The sequence below is a fragment of the Phoenix dactylifera genome, chromosome 4, assembly GCF_051530095.1.
Source record: "Phoenix dactylifera cultivar Ajwa chromosome 4, Ajwa_hap1_PhDact_Kaust_v1.1, whole genome shotgun sequence".
Classification (NCBI taxonomy): Eukaryota; Viridiplantae; Streptophyta; class Magnoliopsida; order Arecales; family Arecaceae; genus Phoenix; species Phoenix dactylifera.
Genome location: NC_143193.1, coordinates 33,651,758 through 33,677,752, shown reverse-complemented (window position 1 = coordinate 33,677,752; position 25,995 = coordinate 33,651,758). Strand labels below are relative to the sequence as shown.

The 25,995-nt window shown below is 45.0% G+C and overlaps 2 non-coding genes and 57 pseudogenes across 2 annotated transcripts; all 59 read left to right on the top strand.

Moving 5' to 3' along the window:
- Positions 1-4,226: 4,226 nt before the first annotated feature.
- On the top strand, positions 4,227-4,345 carry LOC148703901 (5S ribosomal RNA; annotated as a pseudogene).
- Positions 4,346-4,591: 246 nt separating this feature from the next.
- LOC148703900 (5S ribosomal RNA) lies at positions 4,592-4,710 on the top strand (annotated as a pseudogene).
- Positions 4,711-4,957: 247 nt separating this feature from the next.
- Positions 4,958-5,076, top strand: LOC148703899 (5S ribosomal RNA; annotated as a pseudogene).
- Positions 5,077-5,322: 246 nt separating this feature from the next.
- On the top strand, positions 5,323-5,441 carry LOC148703898 (5S ribosomal RNA; annotated as a pseudogene).
- A 247-nt stretch (positions 5,442-5,688) lies between these two features.
- Positions 5,689-5,807, top strand: LOC148703897 (5S ribosomal RNA; annotated as a pseudogene).
- A 246-nt stretch (positions 5,808-6,053) lies between these two features.
- On the top strand, positions 6,054-6,172 carry LOC148703896 (5S ribosomal RNA; annotated as a pseudogene).
- Positions 6,173-6,419: 247 nt separating this feature from the next.
- Positions 6,420-6,538, top strand: LOC148703895 (5S ribosomal RNA; annotated as a pseudogene).
- Positions 6,539-6,784: 246 nt separating this feature from the next.
- On the top strand, positions 6,785-6,903 carry LOC148703894 (5S ribosomal RNA; annotated as a pseudogene).
- A 613-nt stretch (positions 6,904-7,516) lies between these two features.
- LOC148703893 (5S ribosomal RNA) lies at positions 7,517-7,635 on the top strand (annotated as a pseudogene).
- A 246-nt stretch (positions 7,636-7,881) lies between these two features.
- On the top strand, positions 7,882-8,000 carry LOC148703892 (5S ribosomal RNA; annotated as a pseudogene).
- Positions 8,001-8,247: 247 nt separating this feature from the next.
- Positions 8,248-8,366, top strand: LOC148703891 (5S ribosomal RNA; annotated as a pseudogene).
- A 246-nt stretch (positions 8,367-8,612) lies between these two features.
- On the top strand, positions 8,613-8,731 carry LOC148703890 (5S ribosomal RNA; annotated as a pseudogene).
- A 247-nt stretch (positions 8,732-8,978) lies between these two features.
- On the top strand, positions 8,979-9,097 carry LOC148703889 (5S ribosomal RNA; annotated as a pseudogene).
- A 247-nt stretch (positions 9,098-9,344) lies between these two features.
- LOC148703888 (5S ribosomal RNA) lies at positions 9,345-9,463 on the top strand (annotated as a pseudogene).
- A 246-nt stretch (positions 9,464-9,709) lies between these two features.
- LOC148703887 (5S ribosomal RNA) lies at positions 9,710-9,828 on the top strand (annotated as a pseudogene).
- Positions 9,829-10,075: 247 nt separating this feature from the next.
- LOC149753801 (5S ribosomal RNA) lies at positions 10,076-10,194 on the top strand (annotated as a pseudogene).
- A 246-nt stretch (positions 10,195-10,440) lies between these two features.
- On the top strand, positions 10,441-10,559 carry LOC148703885 (5S ribosomal RNA; annotated as a pseudogene).
- Positions 10,560-10,806: 247 nt separating this feature from the next.
- Positions 10,807-10,925, top strand: LOC148703884 (5S ribosomal RNA; annotated as a pseudogene).
- Positions 10,926-11,172: 247 nt separating this feature from the next.
- LOC149753800 (5S ribosomal RNA) lies at positions 11,173-11,291 on the top strand (annotated as a pseudogene).
- A 246-nt stretch (positions 11,292-11,537) lies between these two features.
- LOC149753799 (5S ribosomal RNA) lies at positions 11,538-11,656 on the top strand (annotated as a pseudogene).
- Positions 11,657-11,903: 247 nt separating this feature from the next.
- LOC148703886 (5S ribosomal RNA) lies at positions 11,904-12,022 on the top strand (annotated as a pseudogene).
- A 246-nt stretch (positions 12,023-12,268) lies between these two features.
- Positions 12,269-12,387, top strand: LOC149753798 (5S ribosomal RNA; annotated as a pseudogene).
- Positions 12,388-12,634: 247 nt separating this feature from the next.
- LOC149753797 (5S ribosomal RNA) lies at positions 12,635-12,753 on the top strand (annotated as a pseudogene).
- A 247-nt stretch (positions 12,754-13,000) lies between these two features.
- On the top strand, positions 13,001-13,119 carry LOC148703883 (5S ribosomal RNA; annotated as a pseudogene).
- Positions 13,120-13,366: 247 nt separating this feature from the next.
- On the top strand, positions 13,367-13,485 carry LOC149753796 (5S ribosomal RNA; annotated as a pseudogene).
- Positions 13,486-13,732: 247 nt separating this feature from the next.
- On the top strand, positions 13,733-13,851 carry LOC148703881 (5S ribosomal RNA; annotated as a pseudogene).
- A 246-nt stretch (positions 13,852-14,097) lies between these two features.
- On the top strand, positions 14,098-14,216 carry LOC149753795 (5S ribosomal RNA; annotated as a pseudogene).
- Positions 14,217-14,463: 247 nt separating this feature from the next.
- Positions 14,464-14,582, top strand: LOC149753794 (5S ribosomal RNA; annotated as a pseudogene).
- A 247-nt stretch (positions 14,583-14,829) lies between these two features.
- LOC149753793 (5S ribosomal RNA) lies at positions 14,830-14,948 on the top strand (annotated as a pseudogene).
- A 246-nt stretch (positions 14,949-15,194) lies between these two features.
- Positions 15,195-15,313, top strand: LOC148703882 (5S ribosomal RNA; annotated as a pseudogene).
- Positions 15,314-15,560: 247 nt separating this feature from the next.
- LOC149753792 (5S ribosomal RNA) lies at positions 15,561-15,679 on the top strand (annotated as a pseudogene).
- Positions 15,680-15,925: 246 nt separating this feature from the next.
- Positions 15,926-16,044, top strand: LOC148703880 (5S ribosomal RNA; annotated as a pseudogene).
- A 247-nt stretch (positions 16,045-16,291) lies between these two features.
- Positions 16,292-16,410, top strand: LOC148703879 (5S ribosomal RNA; annotated as a pseudogene).
- Positions 16,411-16,657: 247 nt separating this feature from the next.
- On the top strand, positions 16,658-16,776 carry LOC148703878 (5S ribosomal RNA; annotated as a pseudogene).
- Positions 16,777-17,022: 246 nt separating this feature from the next.
- Positions 17,023-17,141, top strand: LOC148703877 (5S ribosomal RNA; annotated as a pseudogene).
- Positions 17,142-17,388: 247 nt separating this feature from the next.
- Positions 17,389-17,507, top strand: LOC148703876 (5S ribosomal RNA; annotated as a pseudogene).
- A 246-nt stretch (positions 17,508-17,753) lies between these two features.
- Positions 17,754-17,872, top strand: LOC148703875 (5S ribosomal RNA; annotated as a pseudogene).
- Positions 17,873-18,119: 247 nt separating this feature from the next.
- LOC148703874 (5S ribosomal RNA) lies at positions 18,120-18,238 on the top strand (annotated as a pseudogene).
- A 247-nt stretch (positions 18,239-18,485) lies between these two features.
- Positions 18,486-18,604, top strand: LOC148703873 (5S ribosomal RNA; annotated as a pseudogene).
- Positions 18,605-18,851: 247 nt separating this feature from the next.
- LOC148703872 (5S ribosomal RNA) lies at positions 18,852-18,970 on the top strand (annotated as a pseudogene).
- A 247-nt stretch (positions 18,971-19,217) lies between these two features.
- Positions 19,218-19,336, top strand: LOC148703871 (5S ribosomal RNA; annotated as a pseudogene).
- Positions 19,337-19,582: 246 nt separating this feature from the next.
- Positions 19,583-19,701, top strand: LOC148703870 (5S ribosomal RNA; annotated as a pseudogene).
- A 247-nt stretch (positions 19,702-19,948) lies between these two features.
- On the top strand, positions 19,949-20,067 carry LOC148703869 (5S ribosomal RNA; annotated as a pseudogene).
- Positions 20,068-20,314: 247 nt separating this feature from the next.
- On the top strand, positions 20,315-20,433 carry LOC148703868 (5S ribosomal RNA; annotated as a pseudogene).
- A 246-nt stretch (positions 20,434-20,679) lies between these two features.
- LOC148703867 (5S ribosomal RNA) lies at positions 20,680-20,798 on the top strand (annotated as a pseudogene).
- A 247-nt stretch (positions 20,799-21,045) lies between these two features.
- LOC148703866 (5S ribosomal RNA) lies at positions 21,046-21,164 on the top strand. The gene has a single exon (XR_015981976.1). It is a non-coding gene; the product is annotated as a 5S ribosomal RNA (ribosomal RNA).
- A 246-nt stretch (positions 21,165-21,410) lies between these two features.
- On the top strand, positions 21,411-21,529 carry LOC148703865 (5S ribosomal RNA; annotated as a pseudogene).
- A 247-nt stretch (positions 21,530-21,776) lies between these two features.
- LOC148703864 (5S ribosomal RNA) lies at positions 21,777-21,895 on the top strand (annotated as a pseudogene).
- Positions 21,896-22,142: 247 nt separating this feature from the next.
- Positions 22,143-22,261, top strand: LOC148703863 (5S ribosomal RNA; annotated as a pseudogene).
- A 245-nt stretch (positions 22,262-22,506) lies between these two features.
- On the top strand, positions 22,507-22,625 carry LOC148703862 (5S ribosomal RNA; annotated as a pseudogene).
- A 248-nt stretch (positions 22,626-22,873) lies between these two features.
- On the top strand, positions 22,874-22,992 carry LOC148703861 (5S ribosomal RNA; annotated as a pseudogene).
- Positions 22,993-23,239: 247 nt separating this feature from the next.
- On the top strand, positions 23,240-23,358 carry LOC148703860 (5S ribosomal RNA; annotated as a pseudogene).
- A 246-nt stretch (positions 23,359-23,604) lies between these two features.
- LOC148703859 (5S ribosomal RNA) lies at positions 23,605-23,723 on the top strand (annotated as a pseudogene).
- A 247-nt stretch (positions 23,724-23,970) lies between these two features.
- On the top strand, positions 23,971-24,089 carry LOC148703858 (5S ribosomal RNA). Its single transcript, XR_015981975.1, has one exon. It is a non-coding gene; the product is annotated as a 5S ribosomal RNA (ribosomal RNA).
- Positions 24,090-24,335: 246 nt separating this feature from the next.
- LOC148703857 (5S ribosomal RNA) lies at positions 24,336-24,454 on the top strand (annotated as a pseudogene).
- Positions 24,455-24,700: 246 nt separating this feature from the next.
- On the top strand, positions 24,701-24,819 carry LOC148703856 (5S ribosomal RNA; annotated as a pseudogene).
- Positions 24,820-25,066: 247 nt separating this feature from the next.
- LOC148703855 (5S ribosomal RNA) lies at positions 25,067-25,185 on the top strand (annotated as a pseudogene).
- Positions 25,186-25,431: 246 nt separating this feature from the next.
- LOC148703854 (5S ribosomal RNA) lies at positions 25,432-25,550 on the top strand (annotated as a pseudogene).
- A 247-nt stretch (positions 25,551-25,797) lies between these two features.
- LOC148703853 (5S ribosomal RNA) lies at positions 25,798-25,916 on the top strand (annotated as a pseudogene).
- The last annotated feature ends 79 nt before the right edge of the window (positions 25,917-25,995 follow it).

Below are 25,995 nucleotides of genomic sequence, written 5' to 3'. Positions count from 1 at the left end.
CGAAAATCTAGGGCACATGTGCCTAAAAAGGTCTTCCTAACTGAGCAAGTGAGTTCTATTCTCCAACACAACACCCCTCCAAAATTCAAAGATCCTGGTGCTCCCACCATCTCCTGTGTCTTAGAAAATAATTTCATTGATCGAGCACTCTTAGATCTAGGGGCAAGTGTCAACCTTCTACCTTATTCAGTTTATGAGAAACTTGGTTTAGGTGAGTTAAAACCAACCTCGGTATCCCTTCAATTGGCTGATCGATCTGTAAAAACACCACGTGGGATAATTGAAGATGTTCTTGTCAAGGTAGACAAATTCTATTTTCCAGTAGATTTCATTGTCCTTGATATGGAACATGAGCCTAATCCTAAGAAACAAATCCCCGTGATCCTTGGGCGGCCCTTTCTAGCAACAGCCAATGCATGCATCAATTGTAGAACAGGGGTAATGAACATATCATTTGGGAATATGAAGGTAAAATTAAATGTGTTCAATGCGGCCGACCAACCCGCAAGGAAAATTGAGTGTTTTATGATAGACAAAATAGATGACCTCATAGAAGGAGATGCAAAAACTATCTCACTATGTCTGGCTGAAGACAATAAACTTAGCGCTTGTTGGGAGGCAACCCAATTCTCTTAGATTATTTCTTAACATTGAGGACAATGTTAGGTTTAGGTTTGGGGGTATTCATCTTGATTTTCATCCCAAAAAAAAAATAAAAATAAAAAAAAATAAAAAATAAAAAAATAATAATAAAAAAATCATTTTTTTAAAAAAATAAAAAATAAAAATATTTTTTAAAAAAAATGTGTTTATTTTCATTTTTTATAAAATAATAAAAAAAAGTTGTTAAAAAAAGTTTTTGTTAAAAAAAAAATCCTAATTTATATACATTTATGCGAGAATGATAAACACACAAGGTATATAAAATCTAAAAAGCCCAATGACTAGTGGGAAGTAATACAAATTTCAGTTCTTTTTATTAAGTCTCTCTTAGGGAGTTGTAAGCTAATTAATACTTTGAAATTTCACTACACACTGGCCGACTCTTCTAAGGTCTAGGCTCGACATTATGTTGAGAGTATGGTAGCAACCTTGGACCCTGATGAATCATACTTATCTAATCCAAAAAAAAAAACATCAATAAAAATGGATTTAGTCAGGAACATCGAAAAGGGCTACCTATTGTCAAAGATCAAGTAGGCTTGTGATGAGGACTCCGAGCATAAGTCCGTAGGGGAGTCTTGATGCCCGACACCTTATGCCAACTGGTGTGAGAGTTGTCGACTGATTGCTCGTTACACGGAGAAATCACCACAAGAGTAAAAGTGCACAATTTATATATCTTTCTTTAAAAAAAAGAAAAAAAAATGTTGTATTGACCGAAAAAACAATAGTGTGAAAGCCGTCATTGTAAAAATTCGAGTAAACTGGAATATTACAGATAAAGCCCGTGAGGTACTAAAGTAAACATCCACAACTCTCGAAATCCTGCAGATAAGATGATTTTGAATCAGTGAGTAGGTCTTTTCGACCAATCCTTGGAAACTACTAGTATTAACAATATTTTGGAGATCCGAACCCTTAGCTTGTGTACGGTCCAGATTTCACCGAGCACTCCAGTATAAATAAGTCTTACAACTCCCTAAACGGAAACTTAATGACTTTAACTTAGATTGCATACTAATCTAGAATTTGGGCTGACTTAGTAAATAAAACCGTATGTGCTTTGAAATTCTTATCATTTATGTATCTTAAATTAGATTTTAATTAAAAAAAATTTTTTTTTTAGCTAGTATGCACTTGGAATTTGAAGTTTCATCAATCAAATAAAAAAAAAAAAACAACAACAACAACAAATTAATCATAACAATAAATGATATTGAAGTTTGTGGGTATCTTCACTGGAAACCCTCACGAGACTATAACTCGTCCACTAGGGTAACCTAGGGGTTTAAAGCCTTGTTGCATATGGTAAATGCAATCGCGATGCCTGCGAAAGTGAGTTAGAGCTTTTCTTTAATTTTATTTTGCTCGAGGACTAGCAAAACATAGGTTTGGGGGTGCGATAAGTGCTTAATAATTTATAATTTAGTTACCTTTCCATAGCACTTATCAATATTTTTAAACTGATAAATACATATTTTACCATGAAATTGAACAAACATTGAAGTAAGTTTAAAATATGGTAATTATTCTCTTAAACTAGATTCTGAACTTGTCTCTCTCTTAATTGCAATCTTTCATGAAAACTATAGAAAAAAACATATAAGGAGATTGTGTTGACCCGGCTAAGGTTATAATTAAATGGGCTTTGGTCTTGATTAGATTAAAAGTTATAATTGTATAGAAAAATATTTGATTAACCCTCTTATTAAGTCACGGTCCTGCTTTTAGCCTTGTTGAGTCCAGTCTGAAGCAGTTTAGCAAAAATTAAATTTAAACGACATTGGGCTCAAGAGTAAGTTCAAACAAATCAACGATCATGACCCACCTCAAACCCAAAGTCAATTCCCAACCAATTCATTACCTGCCTTCATATAAAATTGATAAATTTAAAACAAGAAAAAAAAATTAATGAGAAGAATCACTGAAAACACTGTTCATATGAACAGTATCCCGTGAAAACACTGTTCATATGAACAGTGTTACAAAAAAAATATATGATAACAAATGAGTTCACTGTTTATCTTCTTCCCCCCTCCCCCGCAGTGCATCACGGCCGAGATTCCCGTCGATTCTCCCGTTCCAGCCACGAGATGGCGTCGCCTAAGAAATCCTCCATGCGGTGCGGCCAACCTCCCGTTCCTCCGCCTGCGCCTCCGCCCTCCGCCTCCGCACAGCAGCCATTCGGAGCGATCAGCACCACCGCAATCAGCCGCGTGCCCACCGTGCCCGTGCGGTCGACTCTTCCCAGCAGCGGAGATCCAGCCCCTTCGCCATCACAGCCCGCGTCTTCTCCTCCGAGATCAACGATCCACTCCTAGCAGTCAAAATCCCAGCATCTCCGCCTCTTCCTCCGCCGGTGACGCAGCCCGCAGCCGAGATCTAGCTCCGCCATCAACCGCGTGCGTTCCGAGCCGCATCAAGAGCCCAGCCTTCTTTCCGTGATCCCAGCTTCCACCACGGCCGAGATCGGCTCCTTCCATGGATCACTCTTCAATGACCTCCTCCCGCACCAACTGAGCCGTGCGTTGGATCAACAATCAGACCGTGAATCCCCAGCTCCTCTCCGTGATCCCAGCCTCCTCCGCGTCCGGGCATCCCGTGATCTCACATCCGCATCTCCAGCGCACTCTCAGTGGATCCATCAAGGGGGAGAATGGGTATAAAGAGGGTGGCCATCGGCTTGGAAAGGGGGGAGCTCGGTTGAGGAAAAACAGGGGAGACCCTGTTTCGGTGAAGAGAAGAAGAGAGCCGAACCAGAGAAAAGAAATAAAAAAAAGGAGAGAGAAGGGGGGAAAGAGAATATTTTGTGGCATTTTGGGAAGAATGAGAGGGGAAGACTTTCATTTGAAGATGGAAGGACATCCGGCCACCATGCTCGGCTAAACGTCTAGTCTAGGGCTGAATGAAGCCCTAGCAATGTATCAGGGGCATTGTAGTTCTTATTTTTTTTATTATTTTGGAGCTTGTTTAAATTCTTATTTTCAATGAAATATTTCTTTATGATATTTAAATTTCGAGCATGCTAGTTACTAATCATGTTTGCTAAAGTAGTCTAAGATGATCCATGCCTAGGAAGATGAAGTGTGCTGCATCCTAGATTAGCATACTTAGGTAGACACTTCATGCTACACCGAAGATGGATCTTCCTAACACTCTTTATGCTTTTATTTTAAAAGGCTTGTAGCCAAAATTGCATGCCTCTCCAAAAGACAAAAATTAAGAACACAATCCTTGATGCAATGCTATGTGGTGGATTCCAAACCCTAGATCTGTTTACTCTGATAAATTCCAATCCGTACTTATAGTTTAATTTAGTTAAATCAAGTTATCAAATCCTTCTTTTTGATTTATTTTTAAAAGAAAAATAACTTATTCTTCAATCCCTGTGGACCGACACCCGTAATCACTATCCTACAGGATACGTGCTATTGCGTGGTTTATTTTTGAAATTGAAATAATCGATCAGAATCCTACGCCAGAACGGCTCCGGCGGCGCGAATGTCCCAGGTCGTCAAGGTCTGCTGCTTTGTTATAAAAGGGAGTTTCGAAAAGTATGTCATGGGTGCGATCATACCAGCACTAACTTACCGGATCCCATCAGAACTCCGCAGTTAAGCGTGCTTGGGCGAGAGTCTTACTAGGATGGGTGACCCCCTTGGAAGTCCTCGTGTTGCATCTTTTTATTTTTTGCCCACTTTTTTATTTTTTGATGATATTTATTTTTAATTTTTCGGCTTTTGGCTTTTCCGCTCCGGATAATTTTTTTTCACGAAAAATAAACTGAGTCCGGAGACTAGCGGTGCCATGCAGCATAGCGGGACCAGCGCGTTGAATCCTGCGCCAGAACGGCCCCGGCGGCGCGAATGTCCCGGGCTGTCAAGGCCTGCTGCTTTGTTATAAAAGGGAGTTTCGAAGGGTATGTCAAGGGTACGATCATACCAGCACTAAGGCATTGGATCCCATTAGAACTCCACAGTTAAGCATGCTTGGGCGAGACTAGTACTAGGATGGGTGAACCCATGGGAAGCCCTCGTGTTGCACCCATTTTATTTTTTGCCCGCTTATTTATTTTTTGATAGTATTTGTTTTTAATTTTTTGGCTTTTTGCTTTTCCGCTCCGGATAATTTTTTTCCTCCGAAAATAAACTCAGTCCGGATACTGGAGTTGCCATGCAGCATAGCGGGACCAGCGCGTTGAATCCTACGCCAGAACGGCTCCGGCGGCACGAATGTCCCAGGTCGTCAAGGTCTGCTGCTTTGTTATAAAAGGGAGTTTCGAAAAGTATGTCATGGGTGCGATCATACCATCACTAACTTACCGGATCCCATCAGAACTCCGCAGTTAAGCGTGCTTGGGCGAGAGTCGTACTAGGATGGGTGACCCCCTTGGAAGTCCTCGTGTTGCACCTTTTTATTTTTTGCCCACTTTTTTATTTTTTGATAATATTTATTTTTTATTTTTCGGCTTTTGGCTTTTCCGCTCCGGATAATTTTTTTTCACGAAAAATAAACTGAGTCCGGAGACTAGCGGTGCCATGCAGCATAGCGGGACCAGCGCGTTGAATCCTGCGCCAGAACGGCCCCGGCGGCACGAATGTCCCAGGCTGTCAAGGTCTGCTGCTTTGTTATAAAAGGGAGTTTCGAAGGGTATGTCAAGGGTACGATCATACCAGCACTAAGGCATCGGATCCCATTAGAACTCCACAGTTAAGCGTGCTTGGGCGAGACTAGTACTAGGATGGGTGAACCCATGGGAAGCCCTCGTGTTGCACCCATTTTATTTTTTGCCCGCTTTTTTATTTTTTGATAGTATTTGTTTTTAATTTTTCGGCTTTTTGCTTTTCGGTTCCGGATAATTTTTTTCCTCCGAAAATAAACTGAGTCCGGATACTGAAGTTGCCATGCAGCATAGCGGGACCAGCGCATTGAATCCTACGCCAGAACGGCTTCGGCGGCGCGAATGTCCCAGGTCGTCAAGGTCTGCTGCTTTGTTATAAAAGGGAGTTTCGAAAAGTATGTCATGGGTGCGATCATACCAGCACTAACTTACCGGATCCCATCAGAACTCCGCAGTTAAGCGTGCTTGGGCGAGAGTCGTACTAGGATGGGTAACCCCCTTGGAAGTCCTCGTGTTGCACCTTTTTATTTTTTGCCCACTTTTTTATTTTTTGATAATATTTATTTTTAATTTTTCGGCTTTTGGCTTTTCCGCTCCGGATAATTTTTTTTCACGAAAAATAAACTGAGTCCGGAGACTAGCGGTGCCATGCAGCATAGCGGGACCAGCGCGTTGAATCCTGTGCCAGAACAGCTCCGGCGGTGCGAATGTCCCGGGCTGTCAAGGTCTGCTGCTTTGTTGTAAAAGGGAGTTTCGAAGGGTATGTCAAGGGTACGATCATACCAGCACTAATGCATCGGATCCCATTAGAACTCCACAGTTAAGCGTTCTTGGGCGAGACTAGTACTAGGATGGGTGAACCCATTGGAAGCCCTCGTGTTGCACCCATTTTATTTTTTGCCCGCTTTTTTATTTTTCGATACTATTTGTTTTTAATTTTTCGGCTTTTTGCTTTTCCGCTCCGGATAATTTTTTTCCTCCGAAAATAAACTGAGTCCGGATACTGGAGTTGCAATGCAGCATAGCGAGACCAGCGCGTTGAATCTTATACCAGAACGGCCCCGGCGGCGTGAATGTCCCAGACCGTCAAGGTCTGTTGCTTTGTTATAAAAGGGAGTTTCGAAAAGTATGTCATGGGCGCGATCATACCAGCACTAACTTACCGGATCCCATCAGAACTCCGCAGTTAAGCGTGCTTGGGCGAGAGTTGTACTAGGATGGGTGACCCCCTTGGAAGTCCTCGTGTTGCACCTTTTTATTTTTTTGCCCGCTTTTTTATTTTTTGATAATATTTATTTTTAATTTTTCGGCTTTTGGCTTTTCCGCTCCGCATAATTTTTTTCACGGAAAATAAACTGAGTCAAGATACTGGCGGTCCCATGCAGCATAGTGGGACCAGCGCGTTGAATCCTGCCCCAGAACGGTCCCGACGGCGCGAATGTCCTGGGCTGTCAAGATCTGCTGCTTTGTTATAAAAGGGAGTTTCGAAGGGTATGTGAAGGGTACGATCATACCAGCACTAATGCATCGGATCCCATTAGAACTCCACAGTTAAGCGTGCTTGGGCGAGACTAGTACTAGGATGGGTGAACCCATGGGAAGTCCTCGTGTTGCACCTATTTTATTTTTTGCCCGCTTTTTTATTTTTTGATAATATTTGTTTTTAATTTTTTGGTTTTTTGCTTTTCCGCTCGGGATAATTTTTTTCCTCCGCAAATAAACTGAGTCCGGAGACTGGCGGTGCCATGCAGCATAGCGGGACCAGCGCGTTAAATCCTGCGCCAGAACGGCCCCGGCGGCACGAATGTCCCAGGCTGTCAAGGTCTGCTGCTTTGTTATAAAAGAGAGTTTCGAAGGGTATGTCAAGGGTACGATCATACCAGCTCTAAGGCATCGGATCCCATTAGAACTCCACCGTTAAGCGTGCTTGAGGGAGACTAGTACTAGGATGGGTGAACCCATGGGAAGCCCTCGTGTTGCACCCATTTTATTTTTTGCCTGCTTTTTCATTTTTCGATAGTATTTGTTTTTAATTTTTCGGCTTTTTGCTTTTCGGTTCCGAATATTTTTTTTCCTCCGAAAATAAACTGAGTCCGGATACTGAAGTTGCCATGCAGCATAGCGGGACCAGCGCGTTGAATCCTACGCCAGAACGGCTTCGGCGGCGCGAATGTCCCAGGTCGTCAAGGTCTGCTGCTTTGTTATAAAAGGGAGATTCGAAAAGTATGTCATGGGTGCGATCATACCAGCACTAGCTTACCGGATCCCATCAGAACTCCGCAGTTAAGCGTGCTTGGGCGAGAGTCGTACTAGGATGGGTAACCCCCTTGGAAGTCCTCGTGTTGCACCTTTTTATTTTTTGCCCACTTTTTTATTTTTTGATAATATTTATTTTTAATTTTTTGGCTTTTGGCTTTTCCGCTCCGGATAATTTTTTTTCACGAAAAATAAACTGAGTCCGGAGACTAGCGGTGCCATGCAGCATAGCGGGACCAGCGCGTTGAATCCTGCGCCAGAACGGCCCCGGCGGTGCGAATGTCCCGGGCTGTCAAGGTCTGCTGCTTTGTTATAAAAGGGAGTTTCGAAGGGTATGTCAAGGGTACGATCATACCAGCACTAATGCATCGGATCCCATTAGAACTCCACAGTTAAGCGTTCTTGGGCGAGACTAGTACTAGAATGGGTGAACCCATTGGAAGCCCTCGTGTTGCACCCATTTTATTTTTTGCCCGCTTTTTTATTTTTTGATAGTATTTGTTTTTAATTTTTCGGCTTTTTGCTTTTCCGCTCCGGATAATTTTTTTCCTCCGAAAATAAACTGAGTCCGGATACTGGAGTTGCAATGCAGCATAGCGGGACCAGCGCGTTGAATCTTATACCAGAACGGCCCCGGCGGCGCGATTGTCCCAGACCGTCAAGGTCTGTTGCTTTGTTATAAAAGGGAGTTTCGAAAAGTATGTCATGGGTGCGATCATACCAGCACTAACTTACCGGATCCCATCAGAACTCCGCAGTTAAGCGTGCTTGGGCGAGAGTTGTACTAGGATGGGTGACCCCCCTGGAAGTCCTCGTGTTGCACCTTTTTATTTTTTTGCCCGCTTTTTTATTTTTTGATAATATTTATTTTTAATTTTTCGGCTTTTGGCTTTTCCGCTCCGGATAATTTTTTTCACGGAAAATAAACTGAGTCTAGATACTGGCGGTCCCATGCAGCATAGTGGGACCAGCGCGTTGAATCCTGCCCCAGAACGGTCCCGACGGCGCGAATGTCCTGGGCTGTCAAGATCTGCTGCTTTGTTATAAAAGAGAGTTTCGAAGGGTATGTGAAGGGTACGATCATACCAGCACTAATGCATCGGATCCCATTAGAACTCCACAGTTAAGCGTGCTTGGGCGAGACTAGTACTAGGATGGGTGAACCCATGGGAAGTCCTCGTGTTGCACCTATTTTATTTTTTGCCCGCTTTTTTATTTTTTGATAATATTTGTTTTTAATTTTTTGGTTTTTTGCTTTTCCGCTCTGGATAATTTTTTTCCTCCGCAAATAAACTTTGTCCGGAGACTGGCGGTGCCATGCAGCATAGCGGGACCAGCGCGTTAAATCCTGCGCCAGAACGGCCCCGGCGGCACGAATGTCCCAGGCTGTCAAGGTCTGCTGCTTTGTTATAAAAGAGAGTTTCGAAGGGTATGTCAAGGGTACGATCATACCAGCACTAAGGCATCGGATCCCATTAGAACTCCACCGTTAAGCGTGCTTGGGGGAGACTAGTACTAGGATGGGTGAACCCATGGGAAGCCCTCGTGTTGCACCCATTTTATTTTTTGCCCGCTTTTTTATTTTTTGATAGTATTTGTTTTTAATTTTTCGGCTTTTTGCTTTTCGGTTCCGGATAATTTTTTTCCTCCGAAAATAAACTGAGTCCGGATACTGAAGTTGCCATGCAGCATAGCGGGACCAGCGCGTTGAATCCTACGCCAGAACGGCTTCGGTGGCGCGAATGTCCCAGGTCGTCAAGGTCTGCTGCTTTGTTATAAAAGGGAGATTCGAAAAGTATGTCATGGGTGCGATCATACCAGCACTAGCTTATCGGATCCCATCAGAACTCCGCAGTTAAGCGTGCTTGGGCGAGAGTCGTACTAGGATGGGTAACCCCCTTGGAAGTCCTCGTGTTGCACCTTTTTATTTTTTGCCCACTTTTTTATTTTTCGATAATATTTATTTTTAATTTTTTGGCTTTTGGCTTTTCCGCTCCGGATAATTTTTTTTCACGAAAAATAAACTGAGTCCGGAGACTAGCGGTGCCATGCAGCATAGCGGGACCAGCGCGTTGAATCCTGCGCCAGAACGGCCCCGGCGGTGCGAATGTCCCGGGCTGTCAAGGTCTGCTGCTTTGTTATAAAAGGGAGTTTCGAAGGGTATGTCAAGGGTACGATCATACCAGCACTAATGCATCGGATCCCATTAGAACTCCACAGTTAAGCGTTCTTGGGCGAGACTAGTACTAGAATGGGTGAACCCATTGGAAGCCCTCGTGTTGCACCCATTTTATTTTTTGCCCGCTTTTTTATTTTTTGATAGTATTTGTTTTTAATTTTTCGGCTTTTTGCTTTTCCGCTCCGGATAATTTTTTTCCTCCGAAAATAAACTGAGTCCGGATACTGGAGTTGCAATGCAGCATAGCGGGACCAGCGCGTTGAATCTTATACCAGAACGGCCCCGGCGGCGCGAATGTCCCAGACCGTCAAGGTCTGTTGCTTTGTTATAAAAGGGAGTTTCGAAAAGTATGTCATGGGTGCGATCATACCAGCGCTAACTTACCGGATCCCATCAGAACTCCGCAGTTAAGCGTGCTTGGGCGAGAGTTGTACAAGGATGGGTGACCCCCTTGGAAGTCCTCGTGTTGCACCTTTTTATTTTTTTGCCCGCTTTTTTATTTTTTGATAATATTTATTTTTAATTTTTCGGCTTTTGGCTTTTCCGCTCCGGATAATTTTTTTCACGGAAAATAAACTGAGTCTAGATACTGGCGGTCCCATGCAGCATAGTGGGACCAGCGCGTTGAATCCTGCCCCAGAACGGTCCCGACGGCGCGAACGTCCTGGGCTGTCAAGATCTGCTGCTTTGTTATAAAAGGGAGTTTCGAAGGGTATGTGAAGGGTACGATCATACCAGCACTAATGCATCGGATCCCATTAGAACTCCACAGTTAAGCGTGCTTGGGCGAGACTAGTACTAGGATGGGTGAACCCATGGGAAGTCCTCGTGTTGCACCTATTTTATTTTTTGCCCGCTTTTTTATTTTTTGATAATATTTGTTTTTAATTTTTTGGTTTTTTGCTTTTCCGCTCTGGATAATTTTTTTCCTCCGCAAATAAACTGAGTCCGGAGACTGGCGGTGCCATGCAGCATAGCGGGACCAGCGCGTTAAATCCTGCGCCAGAACGGCCCCGGCGGCACGAATGTCCCAGGCTGTCAAGGTCTGCTGCTTTGTTATAAAAGAGAGTTTCGAAGGGTATGTCAAGGGTACGATCATACCAGCACTAAGGCATTGGATCCCATTAGAACTCCACCGTTAAGCGTGCTTGGGGGAGACTAGTACTAGGATGGGTGAACCCATGGGAAGCCCTCGTGTTGCACCCATTTTATTTTTTGCCCGCTTTTTTATTTTTTGATAGTATTTGTTTTTAATTTTTCGGCTTTTTGCTTTTCGGTTCCGGATAATTTTTTTCCTCCGAAAATAAACTGAGTCCGGATACTGAAGTTGCCATGCAGCATAGCGGGACCAGCGCGTTGAATCCTACGCCAGAACGGCTTCGGCGGCGCGAATGTCCCAGGTCGTCAAGGTCTGCTGCTTTGTTATAAAAAGGAGATTCGAAAAGTATGTCATGGGTGCGATCATACCAGCACTAGCTTACCGGATCCCATCAGAACTCCGCAGTTAAGCGTGCTTGGGCGAGAGTCGTACTAGGATGGGTAACCCCCTTGGAAGTCCTCGTGTTGCACCTTTTTATTTTTTGCCCACTTTTTTATTTTTTGATAATATTTATTTTTAATTTTTTGGCTTTTGGCTTTTCCGCTCCGGATAATTTTTTTTCACGAAAAATAAACTGAGTCCGGAGACTAGCGGTGCCATGCAGCATAGCGGGACCAGCGCGTTGAATCCTGCGCCAGAACGGCCCCGGCGGTGCGAATGTCCCGGGCTGTCAAGGTCTACTGCTTTGTTATAAAAGGGAGTTTCGAAGGGTATGTCAAGGGTACGATCATACCAGCACTAATGCATCGGATCCCATTAGAACTCCACAGTTAAGCGTTTTTGGGCGAGACTAGTACTAGAATGGGTGAACCCATTGGAAGCCCTCGTGTTGCACCCATTTTATTTTTTGCCCGCTTTTTTATTTTTTGATAGTATTTGTTTTTAATTTTTCGGCTTTTTGCTTTTCCGCTCCGGATAATTTTTTTCCTCCGAAAATAAACTGAGTCCGGATACTGGAGTTGCAATGCAGCATAGCGGGACCAGCGCGTTGAATCTTATACCAGAACGGCCCCGGCGGCGCGAATGTCCCAGACCGTCAAGGCCTGTTGCTTTGTTATAAAAGGGAGTTTCGAAAAGTATGTCATGGGCGCGATCATACCAGCACTAACTTACCGGATCCCATCAGAACTCCGCAGTTAAGCGTGCTTGGGCGAGAGTTGTACTAGGATGGGTGACCCCCCTGGAAGTCCTCGTGTTGCACCTTTTTATTTTTTTGCCCGCTTTTTTATTTTTTGATAATATTTATTTTTAATTTTTCGGCTTTTGGCTTTTCCGCTCCGGATAATTTTTTTCACGGAAAATAAACTGAGTCTAGATACTGGCGGTCCCATGCAGCATAGTGGGACCAGCGCGTTGAATCCTGCCCCAGAACGGTCCCGACGGCGCGAATGTCCTGGGCTGTCAAGATCTGCTGCTTTGCTATAAAAGGGAGTTTCGAAGGGTATGTGAAGGGTACGATCATACCAGCACTAATGCATCGGATCCCATTAGAACTCCACAGTTAAGCATGCTTGGGCGAGACTAGTACTAGGATGGGTGAACCCATGGGAAGTCCTCGTGTTGCACCTATTTTATTTTTTGACCGCTTTTTTATTTTTTGATAATATTTGTTTTTAATTTTTTGGTTTTTTGCTTTTCCCCTCTGGATAATTTTTTTCCTCCGCAAATAAACTGAGTCCGGAGACTGGCGGTGCCATGCAGCATAGCGGGACCAGCGCGTTAAATCCTGCGCCAGAACGGCCCCGGCGGCACGAATGTCCCAGGCTGTCAAGGTCTGCTGCTTTGTTATAAAAGAGAGTTTCGAAGGGTATGTCAAGGGTACGATCATACCAGCACTAAGGCATCGGATCCCATTAGAACTCCACCGTTAAGCGTGCTTGGGGGAGACTAGTACTAGGATGGGTGAACCCATGGGAAGCCCTCGTGTTGCACCCATTTTATTTTTTGCCCGCTTTTTTATTTTTTGATAGTATTTGTTTTTAATTTTTCGGCTTTTTGCTTTTCGGTTCCGGATAATTTTTTTCCTCCGAAAATAAACTGAGTCCGGATACTGAAGTTGCCATGCAGCATAGCGGGACCAGCGCGTTGAATCCTACGCCAGAACGGCTTCGGCGGCGCGAATGTCCCAGGTCGTCAAGGTCTGCTGCTTTGTTATAAAAGGGAGATTCGAAAAGTATGTCATGGGTGCGATCATACCAGCACTAGCTTACCGGATCCCATCAGAACTCCGCAGTTAAGCGTGCTTGGGCGAGAGTCGTACTAGGATGGGTAACCCCCTTGGAAGTCCTCGTGTTGCACCTTTTTTATTTTTTGCCCACTTTTTTATTTTTTGATAATATTTATTTTTAATTTTTTGGCTTTTGGCTTTTCCGCTCCGGATAATTTTTTTTCACGAAAAATAAACTGAGTCCGGAGACTAGCGGTGCCATGCAGCATAGCGGGACCAGCGCGTTGAATCCTGCGCCAGAACGGCCCCGGCGGTGCGAATGTCCCGGGCTGTCAAGGTCTGCTGCTTTGTTATAAAAGGGAGTTTCGAAGGGTATGTCAAGGGTACGATCATACCAGCACTAATGCATCGGATCCCATTAGAACTCCACAGTTAAGCATTCTTGGGCGAGACTAGTACTAGAATGGGTGAACCCATTGGAAGCCCTCGTGTTGCACCCATTTTATTTTTTGCCCGCTTTTTTATTTTTTGATAGTATTTGTTTTTAATTTTTCGGCTTTTTGCTTTTCCGCTCCGGATAATTTTTTTCCTCCGAAGATAAACTGAGTCCGGATACTGGAGTTGCAATGCAGCATAGCGGGACCAGCGCGTTGAATCTTATACCAGAACGGCCCCGGCGGCGCGAATGTCCCAGACCGTCAAGGTCTGTTGCTTTGTTATAAAAGGGAGTTTCGAAAAGTATGTCATGGGTGCGATCATACCAGCGCTAACTTACCGGATCCCATCAGAACTCCGCAGTTAAGCGTGCTTGGGCGAGAGTTGTACAAGGATGGGTGACCCCCTTGGAAGTCCTCGTGTTGCACCTTTTTATTTTTTTGCCCGCTTTTTTATTTTTTGATAATATTTATTTTTAATTTTTCGGCTTTTGGCTTTTCCGCTCCGGATAATTTTTTTCACGGAAAATAAACTGAGTCTAGATACTGGCGGTCCCATGCAGCATAGTGGGACCAGCGCGTTGAATCCTGCCCCAGAACGGTCCCGACGGCGCGAACGTCCTGGGCTGTCAAGATCTGCTGCTTTGTTATAAAAGGGAGTTTCGAAGGGTATGTGAAGGGTACGATCATACCAGCACTAATGCATCGGATCCCATTAGAACTCCACAGTTAAGCGTGCTTGGGCGAGACTAGTACTAGGATGGGTGAACCCATGGAAAGTCCTCGTGTTGCACCTATTTTATTTTTTGCCCGCTTTTTTATTTTTTGATAATATTTGTTTTTAATTTTTTGGTTTTTTGCTTTTCCGCTCTGGATAATTTTTTTCCTCCGCAAATAAACTGAGTCCGGAGACTGGCGGTGCCATGCAGCATAGCAGGACCAGCGCGTTAAATCCTGCGCCAGAACGGCCCCGGCGGCACGAATGTCCCAGGCTGTCAAGGTCTGCTGCTTTGTTATAAAAGAGAGTTTCGAAGGGTATGTCAAGGGTACGATCATACCAGCACTAAGGCATCGGATCCCATTAGAACTCCACCGTTAAGCGTGCTTGGGGGAGACTAGTACTAGGATGGGTGAACCCATGGGAAGCCCTCGTGTTGCACCCATTTTATTTTTTGCCCGCTTTTTTATTTTTTGATAGTATTTGTTTTTAATTTTTCAGCTTTTTGCTTTTCGGTTCCGGATAATTTTTTTCCTCCGAAAATAAACTGAGTCCGGATACTGAAGTTGCCATGCAGCATAGCGGGACCAGCGCGTTGAATCCTACGCCAGAACGGCTTCGGCGGCGCGAATGTCCCAGGTCGTCAAGGTCTGCTGCTTTGTTATAAAAGGGAGATTCGAAAAGTATGTCATGGGTGCGATCATACCAGCACTAGCTTACCGGATCCCATCAGAACTCCGCAGTTAAGCGTGCTTGGGCGAGAGTCGTACTAGGATGGGTAACCCCCTTGGAAGTCCTCGTGTTGCACCTTTTTATTTTTTGCCCACTTTTTTATTTTTTGATAATATTTATTTTTAATTTTTTGGCTTTTGGCTTTTCCGCTCCGGATAATTTTTTTTCACGAAAAATAAACTGAGTACGGAGACTAGCGGTGCCATGCAGCATAGCGGGACCAGCGCGTTGAATCCTGCACCAGAACGGCCCCGGCGGTGCGAATGTCCCGGGCTGTCAAGGTCTGCTGCTTTGTTATAAAAGGGAGTTTCGAAGGGTATGTCAAGGGTACGATCATACCAGCACTAATGCATCGGATCCCATTAGAACTCCACAGTTAAGCGTTCTTGGGCGAGACTAGTACTAGAATGGGTGAACCCATTGGAAGCCCTCGTGTTGCACCCATTTTATTTTTTGCCCGCTTTTTTATTTTTTGATAGTATTTGTTTTTAATTTTTCGGCTTTTTGCTTTTCCGCTCCGGATAATTTTTTTCCTCCGAAAATAAACTGAGTCCGGATACTGGAGTTGCAATGCAGCATAGCGGGACCAGCGCGTTGAATCTTATACCAGAACGGCCCCGGCGGCGCGAATGTCCCAGACCGTCAAGGTCTGTTGCTTTGTTATAAAAGGGAGTTTCGAAAAGTATGTCATGGGTGCGATCATACCAGCACTAACTTACCGGATCCCATCAAAACTCCGCAGTTAAGCGTGCTTGGGCGAGAGTTGTACTAGGATGGGTGACCCCCTTGGAAGTCCTCGTGTTGCACCTTTTTATTTTTTTGCCCGCTTTTTTATTTTTTGATAATATTTATTTTTAATTTTTCGGCTTTTGGCTTTTCCGCTCCGGATAATTTTTTTCACGAAAAATAAACTGAGTCTAGATACTGGCGGTCCCATGCAGCATAGTGGGACCAGCGCGTTGAATCCTGCCCCAGAACGGTCCCGACGGCGCGAATGTCCTGGGCTGTCAAGATCTGCTGCTTTGTTATAAAAGGGAGTTTCGAAGGGTATGTGAAGGGTACGATCATACCAGCACTAATGCATCGGATCCCATTAGAACTCCACAGTTAAGCGTGCTTGGGCGAGACTAGTACTAGGATGGGTGAACCCATGGGAAGTCCTCGTGTTGCACCTATTTTATTTTTTGCCCGCTTTTTTATTTTTTGATAATATTTGTTTTTAATTTTTTGGTTTTTTGCTTTTCCGCTCTGGATAATTTTTTTCCTCCGCAAATAAACTGAGTCCGGAGACTGGCGGTGCCATGCAGCATAGCGGGACCAGCGCGTTAAATCCTGCGCCAGAACGGCCCCGGCGGCACGAATGTCCCAGGCTGTCAAGGTCTGCTGCTTTGTTATAAAAGAGAGTTTCGAAGGATATGTCAAGGGTACGATCATACCAGCACTAAGGCATCGGATCCCATTAGAACTCCACCGTTAAGCGTGCTTGGGGGAGACTAGTACTAGGATGGGTGAACCCATGGGAAGCCCTCGTGTTGCACCCATTTTATTTTTTGCCCGCTTTTTTATTTTTTGATAGTATTTGTTTTTAATTTTTCGGCTTTTTGCTTTTCGGTTCCGGATAATTTTTTTCCTCCGAAAATAAACTGAGTCCGGATACTGAAGTTGCCATGCAGCATAGCGGGACCAGCGCGTTGAATCCTACGCCAGAACGGCTTCGGCGGCGCGAATGTCCCAGGTCGTCAAGGTCTGCTGCTTTGTTATAAAAAGGAGATTCGAAAAGTATGTCATGGGTGCGATCATACCAGCACTAGCTTACCGGATCCCATCAGAACTCCGCAGTTAAGCGTGCTTGGGCGAGAGTCGTACTAGGATGGGTAACCCCCTTGGAAGTCCTCGTGTTGCACCTTTTTATTTTTTGCCCACTTTTTTATTTTTTGATAATATTTATTTTTAATTTTTTGGCTTTTGGCTTTTCCGCTCCGGATAATTTTTTTTCACGAAAAATAAAATGAGTCCGGAGACTAGCGGTGCCATGCAGCATAGCGGGACCAGCGCGTTGAATCCTGCGCCAGAACGGCCCCGGCGGTGCGAATGTCCCGGGCTGTCAAGGTCTGCTGCTTTGTTATAAAAGGGAGTTTCGAAGGGTATGTCAAGGGTACGATCATACCAGCACTAATGCATCGGATCCCATTAGAACTCCACAGTTAAGCGTTTTTGGGCGAGACTAGTACTAGAATGGGTGAACCCATTGGAAGCCCTCGTGTTGCACCCATTTTATTTTTTGCCCGCTTTTTTATTTTTTGATAGTATTTGTTTTTAATTTTTCGGCTTTTTGCTTTTCCGCTCCGGATAATTTTTTTCCTCCGAAAATAAACTGAGTCCGGATACTGGAGTTGCAATGCAGCATAGCGGGACCAGCGCGTTGAATCTTATACCAGAACGGCCCCGGCGGCGCGAATGTCCCAGACCGTCAAGGTCTGTTGCTTTGTTATAAAAGGGAGTTTCGAAAAGTATGTCATGGGCGCGATCATACCAGCACTAACTTACCGGATCCCATCAGAACTCCGCAGTTAAGCGTGCTTGGGCGAGAGTTGTACTAGGATGGGTGACCCCCCTGGAAGTCCTCGTGTTGCACCTTTTTATTTTTTTGCCCGCTTTTTTATTTTTTGATAATATTTATTTTTAATTTTTCGGCTTTTGGCTTTTCCGCTCCGGATAATTTTTTTCACGGAAAATAAACTGAGTCTAGATACTGGCGGTCCCATGCAGCATAGTGGGACCAGCGCGTTGAATCCTGCCCCAGAACGGTCCCGACGGCGCGAATGTCCTGGGCTGTCAAGATCTGCTGCTTTGTTATAAAAGGGAGTTTCGAAGGGTATGTGAAGGGTACGATCATACCAGCACTAATGCATCGGATCCCATTAGAACTCCACAGTTAAGCGTGCTTGGGCGAGACTAGTACTAGGACGGGTGAACCCATGGGAAGTCCTCGTGTTGCACCTATTTTATTTTTTGCCCGCTTTTTTATTTTTTGATAATATTTGTTTTTAATTTTTTGGTTTTTTGCTTTTCCCCTCTGGATAATTTTTTTCCTCCGCAAATAAACTGAGTCCGGAGACTGGCGGTGCCATGCAGCATAGCGGGACCAGCGCGTTAAATCCTGCGCCAGAACGGCCCCGGCGGCACGAATGTCCCAGGCTGTCAAGGTCTGCTGCTTTGTTATAAAAGAGAGTTTCGAAGGGTATGTCAAGGGTACGATCATACCAGCACTAAGGCATCGGATCCCATTAGAACTCCACCGTTAAGCGTGCTTGGGGGAGACTAGTACTAGGATGGGTGAACCCATGGGAAGCCCTCGTGTTGCACCCATTTTATTTTTTGCCCGCTTTTTTATTTTTTGATAGTATTTGTTTTTAATTTTTTGGCTTTTTGCTTTTCGGTTCCGGATAATTTTTTTCCTCCGAAAATAAACTGAGTCCGGATACTGAAGTTGCCATGCAGCATAGCGGGACCAGCGCGTTGAATCCTACGCCAGAACGGCTTCGGCGGCGCGAATGTCCCAGGTCGTCAAGGTCTGCTGCTTTGTTATAAAAGGGAGATTCGAAAAGTATGTCATGGGTGCGATCATACCAGCACTAGCTTACCGGATCCCATCAGAACTCCGCAGTTAAGCGTGCTTGGGCGAGACTCGTACTAGGATGGGTAACCCCCTTGGAAGTCCTCGTGTTGCACCTTTTTTATTTTTTGCCCACTTTTTTATTTTTTGATAATATTTATTTTTAATTTTTTGGCTTTTGGCTTTTCCGCTCCGGATAATTTTTTTTCACGAAAAATAAACTGAGTCCGGAGACTAGCGGTGCCATGCAGCATAGCGGGACCAGCGCGTTGAATCCTGCGCCAGAACGGCCCCGGCGGTGCGAATGTCCCGGGCTGTCAAGGTCTGCTGCTTTGTTATAAAAGGGAGTTTCGAAGGGTATGTCAAGGGTACGATCATACCAGCACTAATGCATCGGATCCCATTAGAACTCCACAGTTAAGCGTTCTTGGGCGAGACTAGTACTAGAATGGGTGAACCCATTGGAAGCCCTCGTGTTGCACCCATTTTATTTTTTGCCCGCTTTTTTATTTTTTGATAGTATTTGTTTTTAATTTTTCGGCTTTTTGCTTTTCCGCTCCGGATAATTTTTTTCCTCCGAAAATAAACTGAGTCCGGATACTGGAGTTGCAATGCAGCATAGCGGGACCAGCGCGTTGAATCTTATACCAGAACGGCCCCGGCGACGCGAATGTCCCAGACCGTCAAGGTCTGTTGCTTTGTTATAAAAGGGAGTTTCGAAAAGTATGTCATGGGCGCGATCATACCAGCACTAACTTACCGGATCCCATCAGAACTCCGCAGTTAAGCGTGCTTGGGCGAGAGTTGTACTAGGATGGGTGACCCCCCTGGAAGTCCTCGTGTTGCACCTTTTTATTTTTTTGCCCGCTTTTTTATTTTTTGATAATATTTATTTTTAATTTTTCGGCTTTTGGCTTTTCCGCTCCGGATAATTTTTTTCACGGAAAATAAACTGAGTCTAGATACTGGCGGTCCCATGCAGCATAGTGGGACCAGCGCGTTGAATCCTGCCCCAGAACGGTCCCGACGGCGCGAATGTCCTGGGCTGTCAAGATCTGCTGCTTTGTTATAAAAGGGAGTTTCGAAGGGTATGTGAAGGGTACGATCATACCAGCACTAATGCATCGGATCCCATTAGAACTCCACAGTTAAGCGTGCTTGGGCGAGACTAGTACTAGGATGGGTGAACCCATGGGAAGTCCTCGTGTTGCACCTATTTTATTTTTTGCCCGCTTTTTTATTTTTTGATAATATTTGTTTTTAATTTTTTGGTTTTTTGCTTTTCTGCTCTGGATAATTTTTTTCCTCCGCAAATAAACTGAGTCCGGAGACTGGCGGTGCCATGCAGCATAGCGGGACCAGCGCGTTAAATCCTGCGCCAGAACGGCCCCGGCGGCACGAATGTCCCAGGCTGTCAAGGTCTGCTGCTTTGTTATAAAAGAGAGTTTCGAAGGGTATGTCAAGGGTACGATCATACCAGCACTAAGGCATCGGATCCCATTAGAACTCCACCGTTAAGCGTGCTTGGGGGAGACTAGTACTAGGATGGGTGAACCCATGGGAAGCCCTCGTGTTGCACCCATTTTATTTTTTGCCCGCTTTTTTATTTTTTGATAGTATTTGTTTTTAATTTTTCGGCTTTTTGCTTTTCGGTTCCGGATAATTTTTTTCCTCCGAAAATAAACTGAGTCCGGATACTGAAGTTGCCATGCTGCATAGCGGGACCAGCGCGTTGAATCCTACGCCAGAACGGCTTCGGCGGCGCGAATGTCCCAGGTCGTCAAGGTCTGCTGCTTTGTTATAAAAGGGAGATTCGAAAAGTATGTCATGGGTGCGATCATACCAGCACTAGCTTACCGGATCCCATCAGAACTCCGCAGTTAAGCGTGCTTGGGCGAGAGTCGTACTAGGATGGGTAACCCCCTTGGAAGTCCTCGTGTTGCACCTTTTTATTTTTTGCCCACTTTTTTATTTTTTGATAATATTTATTTTTAATTTTTTGGCTTTTGGCTTTTCCGCTCCGGATAATTTTTTTTCACGAAAAATAAACTGAGTCCGGAGACTAGCGGTGCCATGCAGCATAGCGGGACCAGCGCGTTGAATCCTGCGCCAGAACGGCCCCGGCGGTGCGAATGTCCCGGGCTGTCAAGGTCTGCTGCTTTGTTATAAAAGGGAGTTTCGAAGGGTATGTCAAGGGTACGATCATACCAGCACTAATGCATCGGATCCCATTAGAACTCCACAGTTAAGCGTTCTTGGGCGAGACTAGTACTAGAATGGGTGAACCCATTGGAAGCCCTCGTGTTGCACCCATTTTATTTTTTGCCCGCTTTTTTATTTTTTGATAGTATTTGTTTTTAATTTTTCGGCTTTTTGCTTTTCCGCTCCGGATAATTTTTTTCCTCCGAAAATAAACTGAGTCCGGATACTGGAGTTGCAATGCAGCATAGCGGGACCAGCGCGTTGAATCTTATACCAGAACGGCCCCGGCGGCGCGAATGTCCCAGACCGTCAAGGTCTGTTGCTTTGTTATAAAAGGGAGTTTCGAAAAGTATGTCATGGGTGCGATCATACCAGCACTAACTTACCGGATCCCATCAGAACTCCGCAGTTAAGCGTGCTTGGGCGAGAGTTGTACTAGGATGGGTGACCCCCTTGGAAGTCCTCGTGTTGCACCTTTTTATTTTTTTGCCCGCTTTTTTATTTTTTGATAATATTTATTTTTAATTTTTCGGCTTTTGGCTTTTCCGCTCCGGATAATTTTTTTCACGGAAAATAAACTGAGTCTAGATACTGGCGGTCCCATGCAGCATAGTGGGACCAGCGCGTTGAATCCTGCCCCAGAACGGTCCCGACGGCGCGAACGTCCTGGGCTGTCCAGATCTGCTGCTTTGTTATAAAAGGGAGTTTCGAAGGGTATGTGAAGGGTATGATCATACCAGCACTAATGCATCGGATCCCATTAGAACTCCACAGTTAAGCGTGCTTGGGCGAGACTAGTACTAGGATGGGTGAACCCATGGGAAGTCCTCATGTTGCACCTATTTTATTTTTTGCCCGCTTTTTTATTTTTTGATAATATTTGTTTTTAATTTTTTGGTTTTTTGCTTTTCCGCTCTGGATAATTTTTTTCCTCCGCAAATAAACTGAGTCCGGAGACTGGCGGTGCCATGCAGCATAGCGGGACCAGCGCGTTAAATCCTGCGCCAGAATGGCCCCGGGGGCACGAATGTCCCAGGCTGTCAAGGTCTGCTGCTTTGTTATAAAAGAGAGTTTCGAAGGGTATGTCAAGGGTACGATCATACCAGCACTAAGGCATCGGATCCCATTAGAACTCCACCGTTAAGCGTGCTTGGGGGAGACTAGTACTAGGATGGGTGAACCCATTGGAAGCCCTCGTGTTGCACCCATTTTATTTTTCGCCCGCTTTTTTATTTTTTGATAGTATTTGTTTTTAATTTTTCGGCTTTTTGCTTTTCGGTTCCGGATAATTTTTTTCCTCCGAAAATAAACTGAGTCCGGATACTGAAGTTGCCATGCAGCATAGCGGGACCAGCGCGTTGAATCCTACGCCAGAACGGCTTCGGCGACGCGAATGTCCCAGGTCGTCAAGGTCTGCTGCTTTGTTATAAAAGGGAGATTCGAAAAGTATGTCATGGGTGCGATCATACCAGCACTAGCTTACCGGATCCCATCAGAACTCCGCAGTTAAGCGTGCTTGGGCGAGAGTCGTACTAGGATGGGTAACCCCCTTGGAAGTCCTCGTGTTGCACCTTTTTATTTTTTGCCCACCTTTTTATTTTTTGATAATATTTATTTTTAATTTTTCGGCTTTTGGCTTTTCCGCTCCGGATAATTTTTTTCACGGAAAATAAACTGAGTCTAGATACTGGCGGTCCCATGCAGCATAGTGGGACCAGCGCGTTGAATCCTGCCCCAGAACGGTCCCGACGGCGCGAATGTCCCGGGCTGTCAAGATCTGCTGCTTCGTTATAAAAGGGAGTTTCGAAGGGTATGTCAAGGGTACGATCATACCAGCACTAATGCATCGGATCCCATTAGAACTCCACAGTTAAGCGTGCTTGGGCGAGACTAGTACTAGGATGGGTGAACCCATGGGAAGTCCTCTTGTTGCACCTATTTTATTTTTTGCCCGCTTTTTTATTTTTTGATAATGTTTGTTTTTAATTTTTTTGGTTTTTTGCTTTTCCGCTCTGGATAATTTTTTTCCTTCGAAAATAAACTGAGTCCGGAGACTGGCGGTGCCATGTAGCATAGCGGGACCAGCGCGTTGAATCCTGCGCCAGAACGGCCCCGGCGGCACGAATGTCCCAGGCTGTCAAGGTCTGCTGCTTTGTTATAAAAGGGAGTTTCGAAGGGTATGTCAAGGGTACGATCATACCAGCACTAAGGCATCGGATCCCATTAGAACTCCACCGTTAAGCGTGCTTGGGCGAGACTAGTACTAGGATGGGTGAACCCATGGGAAGCCCTCGTGTTGCACCCATTTTATTTTTTGCCCGCTTTTTTATTTTTTGATAGTATTTGTTTTTAATTTTTCGGCTTTTTGCTTTTCGGTTCCGGATAATTTTTTTCCTTCGAAAATAAACTGAGTCCGGATACTGAAGTTGCCATGCAGCATAGCGGGACCAGCGCGTTGAATCCTACGCCAGAACGGCTTCGGCGGCGCGAATGTCCCAGGTCGTCAAGGTCTGCTGCTTTGTTATAAAAGGGAGTTTCGAAAAGTATGTCATGGGTGCGATCATACCAGCACTAACTTACCGGATCCCATCAGAACTCCGCAGTTAAGCGTGCTTGGGCGAGAGTCGTACTAGGATGGGTAACCCCCTTGGAAGTCCTCGTGTTGCACCTTTTTATTTTTTGCCCACTTTTTTATTTTTTGATAATATTTATTTTTAATTTTTCGGCTTTTGGCTTTTCCGCTCCGGATAATTTTTTTTCATGAAAAATAAACTGAGTTCGGAGACTAGCGGTGCCATGCAGCATAGCAGGACCAGCGCGTTGAATCCTGCGCCAGAACGGCCCCGGCGGTGCGAATGTCCCGGGCTGTCAAGGTCTGCTGCTTTGTTATAAAAGGAAGTTTCGAAGGGTATGTCAAGGGTACAATCATACCAGCACTAATGCATCGGATCCCATTAGAACTCCACAGTTAAGCGTTCTTGGGCGAGACTAGTACTAGGATGGGTGAACCCATTGGAAGCCCTCGTGTTGCACCCATTTTATTTTTTGCCCGCTTTTTTATTTTTTGATAGTATTTGTTTTTAATTTCTCGGCTTTTTGCTTTTCCGCTCCGGATAATTTTTTTCCTCCGAAAATAAACTGAGTCCGGATACTAGAGTTGCAATGCAGCATAGCGGGACCAGCGCGTTGAATCTTATACCAGAACGGCCCCGGCGGCGCGAATGTCCCAGACCGTCAAGGTCTGTTGCTTTGTTATAAAAGGGAGTTTCGAAAAGTATGTCATGGGTGCGATCATACCAGCACTAACTTACCGGATCCCATCAGAACTCCGCAGTTAAGCGTGCTTGGGCGAGAGTTGTACTAGGATGGGTGACCCCCTTGGAAGTCCTCGTGTTGCACCTTTTTATTTTTTTGCCTGCTTTTTTATTTTTTGATAATATATATTTTTAATTTTTCGGCTTTTGGCTTTTCCGCTCCGGATAATTTTTTTCACGGAAGATAAACTGAGTCTAGATACTGGCGGTCCCATGCAGCATAGTGGGACCAGCGCGTTGAATCCTGCCCCAGAACGGTCCCGACGGCGCGAATGTCCCGGGCTCTCAAGATCTGCTGCTTTGTTATAAAAGGGAGTTTCGAAGGGTATGTCAAGGGTACGATCATACCAGCACTAATGCATCGGATCCCATTAGAACTCCACAGTTAAGCGTGCTTGGGCGAGACTAGTACTAGGATGGGTGAACCCATGGGAAGTCCTCGTGTTGCACCTATTTTATTTTTTGCCCGCTTTTTTATTTTTTGATAATATTTGTTTTTAATTTTTGGTTTTTTGCTTTTCCGCTCTGGATAATTTTTTTCCTCCGAAAATAACCTGAGTCCGGAGACTGGCGGTGCCATGCAGCATAGCGGGACCAGCGCGTTGAATCCTGCGCCAGAACGGCCCCGGCGGCATGAATGTCCCAGGCTGTCAAGGTCTACTACTTTGTTATAAAAGGGAGTTTCGAAGGGTATGTCAAGGGTACGATCATACCAGCACTAAGGCATCGGATCCCATTAGAACTCCACCGTTAAGCGTGCTTGGGCGAGACTAGTACTAGGATGGGTGAACCCATGGGAAGCCCTCGTGTTGCACCCATTTTATTTTTTGCCCGCTTTTTTATTTTTTGATAGTATTTGTTTTTAATTTTTCGGCTTTTTGCTTTTCCGCTCTGGATAATTTTTTTCCTACGAAAATAAACTGAGTCCGGATACTGGAGTTGCCATGCAGCATAGCGGGACCAGCGCGTTGAATCCTACGCCAGAACGGCTCCGGCGGCGCGAATGTCCCAGGTCGTCAAGGTCTGCTGCTTTGTTATAAAAGAGAGTTTCGAAAAGTATGTCATGGGTGCGATCATACCAGCACTAACTTACCGGATCCCATCAGAACTCCGCAGTTAAGCGTGCTTGGGCGAGAGTCGTACTAGGATGGGTGACCCCCTTGGAAGTCCTCGTGTTGCACCTTTTTATTTTTTGCCCACTTTTTTATTTTTTGATAATATTTATTTTTAATTTTTCGGCTTTTGGCTTTTCCGCTCCGGATAATTTTTTTTCACGAAAAATAAACTGAGTCCGGAGACTAGCGGTGCCATGCAGCATAGCGGGACCAGCGCGTTGAATCCTGCGCCAGAACGGCCCCGGCGGTGCGAATGTCCCGGGCTGTCAAGGTCTGCTGCTTTGTTATAAAAAGGAGTTTCGAAGGGTATGTCAAGGGTACGATCATACCAGCACTAATGCATCGGATCCCATTAGAACTCCACAGTTAAGCGTTCTTGGGCGAGACTAGTACTAGGATGGGTGAACCCATGGGAAGCCCTCGTGTTGCACCCATTTTATTTTTTGCCCGCTTTTTTATTTTTTGATAGTATTTGTTTTTAATTTTTCGGCTTTTTGCTTTTCCGCTCTGGATAATTTTTTTCCTCCGAAAATAAACTGAGTCCGGAGACTGGCGGTGCCATGCAGCATAGCGGGACCAGCGCGTTGAATCCTGCGCCAGAACGGCCCCGGCGACGCGAATGTCCCAGGCTGTCAAGGTCTGCTGCTTTGTTATAAAAGGGAGTTTCGAAGGGTATGTCAAGGGTACGATCATACCAGCACTAAGGCATCGGATCCCATTAGAACTCCACAGTTAAGCGTGCTTGGGCGAGACTTGTACTAGGATTGGTGAACCCATGGGAAGCCCTCGTGTTGCACCCATTTTATTTTTTGCCCGCTTTTTTATTTTTTGATAGTATTTGTTTTTAATTTTTCGGCTTTTTGCTTTTCCGCTCCGGAT